Source organism: Hordeum vulgare, chromosome 5H, assembly GCF_904849725.1.
Source record: "Hordeum vulgare subsp. vulgare chromosome 5H, MorexV3_pseudomolecules_assembly, whole genome shotgun sequence".
NCBI classification, from domain to species: domain Eukaryota; kingdom Viridiplantae; phylum Streptophyta; class Magnoliopsida; order Poales; family Poaceae; genus Hordeum; species Hordeum vulgare.
Window position 1 is genome coordinate 409,953,530 of NC_058522.1, and position 9,888 is coordinate 409,963,417.

The following is a 9,888-nucleotide window of genomic DNA, read 5'->3' on the forward strand; positions in this document are numbered from 1 at the left end:
CCCGAGATACCTCTCCGTCACACGGAGTGACAAATCCCAGTCTTGATCCATACTAACTCAACTAACACCTTCGGAGATACGTGTAGAGCATCTTTATAGTCACCGAGTTATGTTGCGACGTTTGATACACACAAAGTATTCCTCCGATGTCAGTGAGTTATATGATCTCATGGTCATAGGAACAAATATTTGACACGCAGAAAACAATAGCAACAAAATGACACAATCAACATGCTATGTCTATTAGTTTGGGTCTAGTCCGTCATGTGATTCTCCTAATGACGTGATCCAGTTATCAAGCAACAACACCTTGTTCATAATCAGAAGACACTGACTATCTTTGATCAACTGACTAGCCAACTAGAGGCTTGCTAGGGACAGTGTTTTGTCTATGTATCCACACATGTAAATGAGTCTTCATTCAATACAATTATAGCATGGATAATAAACGATTATCTTGATACAGGAATTATAATAATAACTATATTTGTTATTGCCTCTAGGGCATAATTCCAACACATAGTCACTAGATACATTTGACTGGGTTTTCTCTGATTCAATGATACGGTTGTCTTCATTGCAATAGAAGTATCTGCACAATCAAAGGATGCACCTACAGCGTGGTGAAAATACAATGCACTGTACAACAACCATGCCTAACATCTACATGCATGGCACATGAACGGAATGCATGGTGGATAAGGCCATGCGGGTTAAGAAGAGAAGCATCACGTTCACTAATTATCTTTGTTATTCAAATAACCATATGGCAATGCTCTTCTTAAAAGTTCCCTTGGATTAGAAGCATTTTGCTTGCTGGTATTCGTGAAGACGTGATAGGAACATCATGTTCTTGATCACTCAAATAAGGTCAATACTGTAGTTTTTTTACAGGTGTAATCTTCGCTAAATTCCTACAGTCTCATTAGTAATTAGGTGTGGAAACATATGTTTTCAATCCAGTGTGATGTGATGTTTTCATTTTAAGAGATAAAACCTTCCTATTTGGCTTTCAGTAAGGACCAAGTTAACAAGAATAAGGATGATTAGGAGTTTATCCAGTGCTATAAAATTTTATTTTAGTTAGGTATCAAATCAGTTAATATCGTAGAAACTTGGATAGTGCCAAGATTGACTAGCATGTTAAGTCAAAAACTGCACAACTAAGATTGTTTTTTCATTAGTCCATAACTAATTTGATCATATTGTAAACCTCTGAGAAGGGTAGCAACATGTGCTTCCGCATTACATATCCATGTAAGTTTCTCAGGTACGTTGAAATATATTTTGGTCCGCATTCAGATCCAAATCGACACCATGCTATATAGTTTGAGGGTAGAATATGTACTCCAGAGTATGCAAGAGAAAAGGTAATCCATGATGTCTATTTGGATATGCAGGGAAACAGAGAAAAGGTTTTGTCATACTAACATTGTATGCTTATATGAATTATATGAACGCATATTTATTGGGCATAGGCAATGGAGAGAATATTCTTTCATATTTACATTTATGCCGATAAGCTACTTTATAGTTGTTGTTACCATGATCGCATCTGTTTACCACATTTCCTATGACTGATAAGTTTATGTTTTGTGGATCACCATGAATGTGTCAGCATTGATTGTTGACAAGGTGTTCTTAACATGGTAATATTGCATGGGAATGTCTGATAATATCAAGTATAATAAGATGGTATTCATGTTTTTAATTAACAACAAAATTTGTTTATGACACCTCCAAAATACGTGTAAAAGATAGTTTATAAGCCAAGATTGCACAACCAAATCCAGCTAAGCATAATTTCTTAAGTTCTTGATTGGCATAGATCAATATGGTAGGATATGCATGATGTAGGTGTCCACCTCCATAGCATATTTCTTCTCATATATGCTTCTTTATCTATTTCATATCCAATGTTTAAGGAGATAGAAATGTGGGCCTGGCTTGCTTCCTTTTCTTACTCACATTGTCCTTTGACCAAACATGCTCTATTTACATGATCCTAGATTTTGAACATAGGAGAAAGTGCTCTCCAATCCTTGAAAACCACAAATTATTTATGGCGTCAACCTAATCTATATACAATTAGAGGAATGCTTAAGGTGAAGTCAATGTTTTAAACTTTTGACAACTAATATATATGAAAATACCTTGATTGCACATGTAAAAATAAATAGGTTGTATTCTTTTTACAAAATAATATATATCATTTCACATTGGAGACTAAATGCCAAACATCGTTCTTTTGGGATAGGGAGTAAATTGTTAAAAGTGCATTAGAAGTAAACTGTCTAATCTAACTATAGCAAAACATATAATGAATATACAACAATAACTCTTCTAAGCTTTAACACATTTTTTTGAACATAATTGGCCTTGCACTAAAAGTTACCAATAAATACTATCTTCATTTAAATACTTCCATGTTTTTCCTTATTTTTCATACGCTACAAAAGGGTTGGTCAAGCATCTCAAATTAGGTCCAAAGGTTGACTCTGTTTGGTCGCTTTCTTGCTTAGTTTTCTATAGCGCTTATTTCTTTTGTTGGTTCCGTCACATGGTTGGAGTGCACACTAACTATTGCTTACGAGCAACCCGATGGTCAAGAGCTAATATTTCTTTCCAATTAAGCCACCAATTTGGTAAAAACTAAGGAAATAATAATCATAAAAAATCATGTTCGTTTACATGACAAATTATTTTTGTTTGTTTAAAGGGATGGCATCGCGATATTCAGATCAGATGAAGACTGCTATCTGATAAGGTTGGAAGAAACATTGTTTACAAGGATATAATATAGATGTTTGATTTGTTATCAGTTATTACCACTATAATTAGAACAAGTACAACCAATCTTATCGATGTAAATGTAATATGGTGAAGACAATGCAGCCTTTTTACTTTTAATTTGTTACATTTGCAAGATTTTAACTGTGAACAAGGTACTTCTCTCTGCGTGTACATGTAAAAATAGTACCCGAGTAATGGTTGGCAAATAATTTGAGAAAAACAAGATGAGTTATGTATGCATCACCGTTGTGACACTATAAATGACAATGAAGATTAATTTATTCCAAGGTCCTAATGTTATTGAGGCATAGAGGAAACTATTCTTTCTTTAGATAAACCCAACAATCCATATTCAGTTTCACAAGTAATAGAAAATTTACACCATGTGATTCCTAATAAGTAAATTAATGTAACAAGTATTCTATTATTTTGCGTGGGAACGGTGCTATGCATGCCTGTAGAATACCAATAACAAAAGACAAGTTAATTGTTTCGTATCTAACTCTGCTAAAAACAGAAGTTCTAGAACCGGCTCCAATTGGCAAGATCAAGAAGTTGCATAAAAAGAGGTGAATTAAAGAAAAAATGACTAAAATAGATGGCATACTTTTATGATGTATTTAATTCCATTACTATGGATAATGACACAAATAAATACATGAATAATCATGTCCTGCCTCATGTGCAAATTCTATCGAATGCACTAAATATGCTAGCACGTGCGAATGCACGGGTTGACGACTAGCGATCTTAAGCTTCTGAGTAAACATGCCTCTATGGTTACTACTCAGGTAGAACAAGTACTTAAGGCTCAGAATGACTTGCTCAATGAATTGAATGACAATTCTGTTAGAGTTGTTACTAGAGGAGGCAGAATGACTCAGGAACCTTTGTATCCTGAGGTCCATCCTAAGAGAACTGAGCAAGATTCTCAAGGAGTCAATGGTGATACACTTAGTCATCCTAGTAAGAAAAAGAAGGATGATAGAAACCTACACGCTAGCTCACTGGTTGTTGTTACACCTCAGAACCCAAATGATGTTTCTGCGTCTAATGCAGAAACACAATTTGGTGATGAACATGAACCTGGTGATAATATAGATAACGATGCTCAACCTAGCAACGATAAGGATGTGGAGATTGAACCTACTGTTGATCTTCCTAACCCACAACCTAAGAATAAGAGATACGATAAGAATGACTTCACTGCTAGGAAGCATGGTAAAGAAAGGGAGCCATGGGTACAGAAACCTATGCCCTTTCCTCCTACACCATCCAAGAAAAAGGATGATGAGGATTTTGAGCGCTTTGTTGAAATGATTAGACCCATCTTTCAGCAGATGCCGTTGACTGATATGCTCAAAATGTCACCTTATGCCAAGTACATGAAGGATATTGTGACTAATAAGAGGAAGATACCTAATCTTGAGATCTCCACCATGCTCGCTAATTATACCTTCAAGGGTGGAACTCCTAAGAAACTAGGTGATCTCGGAGTGCACACTATACCTTGCTCCATTAAAGGAAACTACATTAGAACTGCTTTATGCGACCTTGGAGCAGGTGTTAGTGTTATGCCTCTCTCTCTTTATCGTAGGCTTGAACTGGATAAGTTGACACCCACTAAAATCTCTGTGCAAATGGCCAACAAATCAACTGCTTTCCCTATCGGCATTTGCGAGGATGTGCCTGTTGTGGTTGCAAACGTCACTATCTTAACAGACTTCGTTATCCTGGATATTCCCGAGGATGATGCCATGGCGGTCATTCTTGGAAGACCCTTTTTAAACACTGCAGGGGCTGTTATAGATTGCAACAAAGGCAATGTCACTTTCCATGTCAACGGTAATGAGCATACGGTGCACTTTCCGAAGAAATAATATCGAGTACATTGCATCAATGCTATCGAAAAAACTTCATCGATTCTTATTGGGAGCTTTGAATGCCCTATACCTACTATCAAGATGAAGTATTATTTGCTTGTTGGGGAGATTCACATCCCCATTGCGGTAACCTAGTGGCTATTCAAAAATTCTTTGTTTCCTTTTGCGATTCGAAAAGGTTTTGTCAAGGATATTTGATCAACCCCATTGACGGATTTCCTTCGATGACCATGAGATGGATGAATCAAGGAGTCACAAACCTGTGTTCGAAGTTTTCACCTTTGGTTGCTTAGAAGAAAAATGATAGATTTAGTTTAGTTTTCCCTGTTTTCTATTTTAGTGTCCGGGAGAAAAGTACCCCGAAAATAAAAGTACTCTGATTGTCCTGAAAATAAAATATGATTTTTTCTGGAATTTTTGAAAAATACTGAGACGAAGAGCTAGTCCGGGGTCCACACGAGTGGGCCACAAGCCCTGGAGGTGCGGGCACCCCCCTGGCCGCGCCTACCTGGCTTGTGGGGCCCACGTGTACCCCCTTCACTCATTCTAGCTCCCATCTGCTTCTCCTACCTCCAGAAAGAATTGTTTAGCAGCTCAAACCTGTGTTCTTGCTCTTCTTGCTGCGATTTTCGATCTCCTTGCTCAAAGCACCATTCTCCGAACTATTTTGGGGAAATTGCTCCTTGGTAAGTGACTCCTCCATTGGTCTAATTAGTTTTTGCTCTAGTGCCTTATACATCGCATATCTTTGCTACCTTGGTGACCCTGTTCTTGAGCTTTGCATGCTAATTTTAGCTGGTCCCAAGTAGTTTTGACGCGTGATACAGCCTCTAGGAACTTGACGGAGTAGTTGCTACGAGTTTGGTTGAGCTTTGTTCACTTTTCTCTTGAGCCACAAAAATTTCAGCAAAAATAAAAAATGTTCAGGAGAAAGTATCATGGTGGTTCCTCAAGCAAAAGGGGTCCCCATCTTTTGATTCGGGAGCCTGATCTTTATCAACCAAGGGACGCACCGGTACAACCATGTGAATGGCCTTCCGATGAATTCATGATCGAAGCAGGCTTCAAATACGAGTTTGATACACTTGTTCACAATGTCGTGTTAGAAGAATTCATCTCGGGTAAATGTGAACAGTATGCTATGCTCACTGCCTCTTTTGTGCGTAGATTCAAATTTTCAGTTGGCCGTGACACATCCATACTGTTTGATCTGTATGATAAATCCTATACCATGGAATTAGATGATTTCAATAGAATTTGCAAGATACCCGATTGGGATAGTCTCAATGATCCTCCTAAGTCTTCAGTTAGAGATTTTATCTCTAATATAACTGTTGGAGAAACTAGAGATATTACACAACCAGAGGAGAGGCAGAGGAGTATGAGAGGGAGGCAAAGGCTGCTCGTCTCCGTGAGGCAGCTATTCAGGCAGTGGTTGCAGCGCTCCCGTACAACCCCCATTATGATTTTGGGTATCGCCCGGACCATCCCTGGGAGTAGACCAAGTTAGGCCAAAAGCCTAAGCTTGGGGGAGTACGTGTTTCTCACCGACTCTATATTCATGCTTACACTTTCACTTTGTTAGTCGGTGTTCACAGTTTGCCACTTTATCATCCATGTTAGTTTGTTTTCTTTTTGCTTTCTTTTCGTGTGTTTGTCTAGTTTGAGAAAACCCAAAAATATTTTCTTGTTCTTCTTTTACTTGTTGGGAGCTTTCCCGTGTAAATAGTTTTCTTTTTCTTTGGGTCAAGGTAGAAGACCATGGTTATAATGTTTAGTGGCTCTCGCATGCATATCTGTTTATCTATTAAAAGAGCCATATTACTTTGTCTTCTCCTTTGTGTTTGCCTGCAAATTCCAGCTTAGTCCAATGCACGAGCACTCTTATTATTGTTCACATCATTCGGTCTTGCAAGTGAAAGGCAATAATGACGATATATGATGAAGTGACTGAGCGTGGAAAAGCTGGTATGAACTCAATCTATTTTGTTTTTGTAAATATGACTAGCTCATCGGTCCAGATTCAGCTTTGTTGTGAGAGAAACATGTTTGCAATGACAACTTAGAGATCATAGTTTCTGATGCCATGCTTAATTAGCTAGGAGATTATAATGGTTTGTCTTGAATGCCAACATGAATTTTGAGATGACTATGATGTAGTATGATAGGATGGTATCCTCCTTTGAATGATTCAAGCGGCTTGACTTGGCACATGTTCATGCATGTAGTTGAAACAAAATCAACATAGCCTCTATGATATTCATGTTCATGGTGATTTATGTCCTACTCATGCTTGCATTCAATGTTGGTTAATCTCAATGCATTTTGTTGACTGTTGTCGCTCTCTAGTTGGTCGCTTCCCAGTCTTTTGCTAGCCTTCACTTGTACTAAGCGGGAATACTGCTTGTGCATCCACTTCCATAAACCCAAAGTTGTTCCATATGAGTCCACCATACCTACCTATATGCAGTATCTACCTGCCGTTCCAAGTAAATTTGCATGTGCCACTCTCTAAACCTTCAAGAAATAATCTGTTTCGTATGCCCGAACCGCTCATGTGGTGACAGGGGGCTATTGGTATCTTCCATGCTAGGCGTGTTATCCTCGATATGTGTTTATTCACTATCATTCACGAGAAAGGGGCCGATAATTGGAATGCCCAGTTCCATGCTCAAATCGAAAACATAACTGTAAAACAAAACTCCCGTGGATTGATGTTGGTATGGACGGCACCCAAGTATTCGGCTAGTTGTGGAGTGTGATTGATTGGTGGTGGGGGAGTTAAAACTTTACTTTTCTGTTTGGGAACCGCCTATAGCATGTGTAGCGTGGAAGATGTTGAAAACTCTTGGTCATTGGTTGACTATGAAAGCATGCCACCCAAAATTATTATCTCTGTTTTCAAAGCCTGAGCTCTGGCACCTCTGCAAATCAATGCTTCCATCTGTGAAGGGCCTGTCTATTCATGTTCCTGTTGAGTCATCCGCTTCTTATAAAAGCACCAATTAGAGAGAACCTCTGCCATTTTTATGCTTTGCTTTTAACTGTTATTGAGTATGACTGTGACTGGATCTTCTCTGCCATGAATTACAATGTTTAGTCAGCCCTTGATCTTTGAAAGTGCTCTGCATTTATGTTTTGCGGTCTCAGAAAGAGCTAGCAAGATACCACCTATTCATATTGCTTCATGCTTGTTTTGATTGAAGTGTTGGTATCTGAAACTTATTATTATTTGCTCGCTAGTTGATTATGCCATTGATATTAGTTTACCTTGAGACCTAGATGTCATTTGCTTATGTGGTTAGCTTGTGATCTTGCTGAAATTCTGGTTATGAGTTAGACATAGTTGCAACAACAAGATCAAACAGAGTTTGTAAAAGTTTTCTTTTGTCTCTTTTAGTTTGTCAACTGAATTGCTTGAGGACAAGTAAGGCTTTAAGCTTGGGGGAGTTGATATGTCTCCGTCGTATCTACTTTTCCAAACTCTTTTGCCCTTGTTTTGGACTCTAATTTGCATGATTTGAATGGAATTAACCCGGACTGATGCTGTTTTCAGCAAAATTGCCATGGTGCTGTTTTTGTGCAGAAATAAAAGTTATCGAAATGACCTGAAAATTTACAAGGAATTTTTGTGGAACATATGAAAAATACCTGCGCAAGAATCCACCGGAGGAGGTGAGCCAGGAGCCCACAAGCCTAGGAGGCGCGGCCCCCCTGGCCACGCCTACCAGGCTTGTGGGGCCCACGGAGCTCCGCCGCCTCCAATTCCAGCTCTATTTAGTCCCTTCCGTTCGGAAAAAAATCAAGGAGAAGAGTTCATCGCGTTTTACGATAGGGAGGAGCCGCCACCTCCCGTTCTTCCCCTGGAGGCAGATCTGGAGTCCGTTTTGGGCTCCGGAGAGGGGAGATCGTCGCCATCGTCATCATCAACCTTCCTTCATCGCCAATTCCATGAAGCTCTTCACCGTTCGTGAGTAATCTATTCGTAGGTTTGCTGGACGATGATGGGTTGGATGAGATCTATCATGTAATCGAGTTAGTTTTGACGGGGATTGATGCCTAGTATCCACTATGTTCTGAGATTGATGTTGCTACTACTTTGCCATGCCTAATGCTTGTCACTAGGGCCCGAGTGCCATGATTTCAGATCTGAAATTATTATGTTGTCGCCAATATATGTGTGTTTTAGATCCGATCTTGCAAGTTGTAGTCACTGATACGTCTCCAACGTATCTATAATTTTTTATGGTTCTTTCTATTAACTTGTCGACTTTGGATGTTTTATATGCATGAATATGCTATTTTATATATTTTTTTGGGACTAACCTATTAACTCAGTGCCAAGTGCCAGTTTCTGTTTTTCCGTGTTTTTGACCCTTTTTCAGACGGAGTCCAAATGGAATGAAACTTTACGATGATCTTTTTGGACCAAAAGAGACCCTCGAAGCTTTGGAATAAGGCTAGAAGAGCCACGAGGGAGTCACAAGCCCTGACGCCGCGGCCACCCCCCAGGCCGCACCGTGTAGGCTTGTGACCTCCTCGTTGGCCTAACTGACGCTATTCTACCGCCATAAATTCCTATAAATTCAGAAACCCCCAGAAAGAAACCTAGATTGGGAGTTCCGCCGCCGCAAGCCTTTGTAGCCACCAAAAACCAATCCAGAGCCCGTTCCGGCACCCTGCTGGAGGGGGAATCCATCTCCGGTGGCCATCTTCATCATCCCGGCGATCTCCATGAGGAGGAGGGAGTAGTTCTCCCTCGGGGCTGAGGGTATGTACCAGTAGCTATGTGTTTGATCTCTCTCTCTCTCGTGTTCTTGAGATGTCATGATCTTGATGTACCGCGGGCTTTGCTACTATAGTTGGATCTTATGATGTTCTTCCCCCTCTCCCTTCTTGTAACGAATTGAGTTTCCCCTTTGAAGTTGTCTTATCGGATTGAGTCTTTGAGAACACTTGATGTATGTATTGCACGTGTTTATCTGCGGTGATCAACTTGCGGGTTTGTGACATTTGGAACCTATGCATATGGGTGGGCACACGTTTGATTCATGTGAGTACTCGATGTATGTTTTGGTGATCAACTTGCGGGTTCGTGACATTGGGAATCTATGCATAGGGGTTGGCACACGTTTTGACTCTCTGATAGAAACTTTGGGGCACTCTTTGAAGTTCTATGTGTTGGTTGAATAGATGATTCTAAGATTATGTG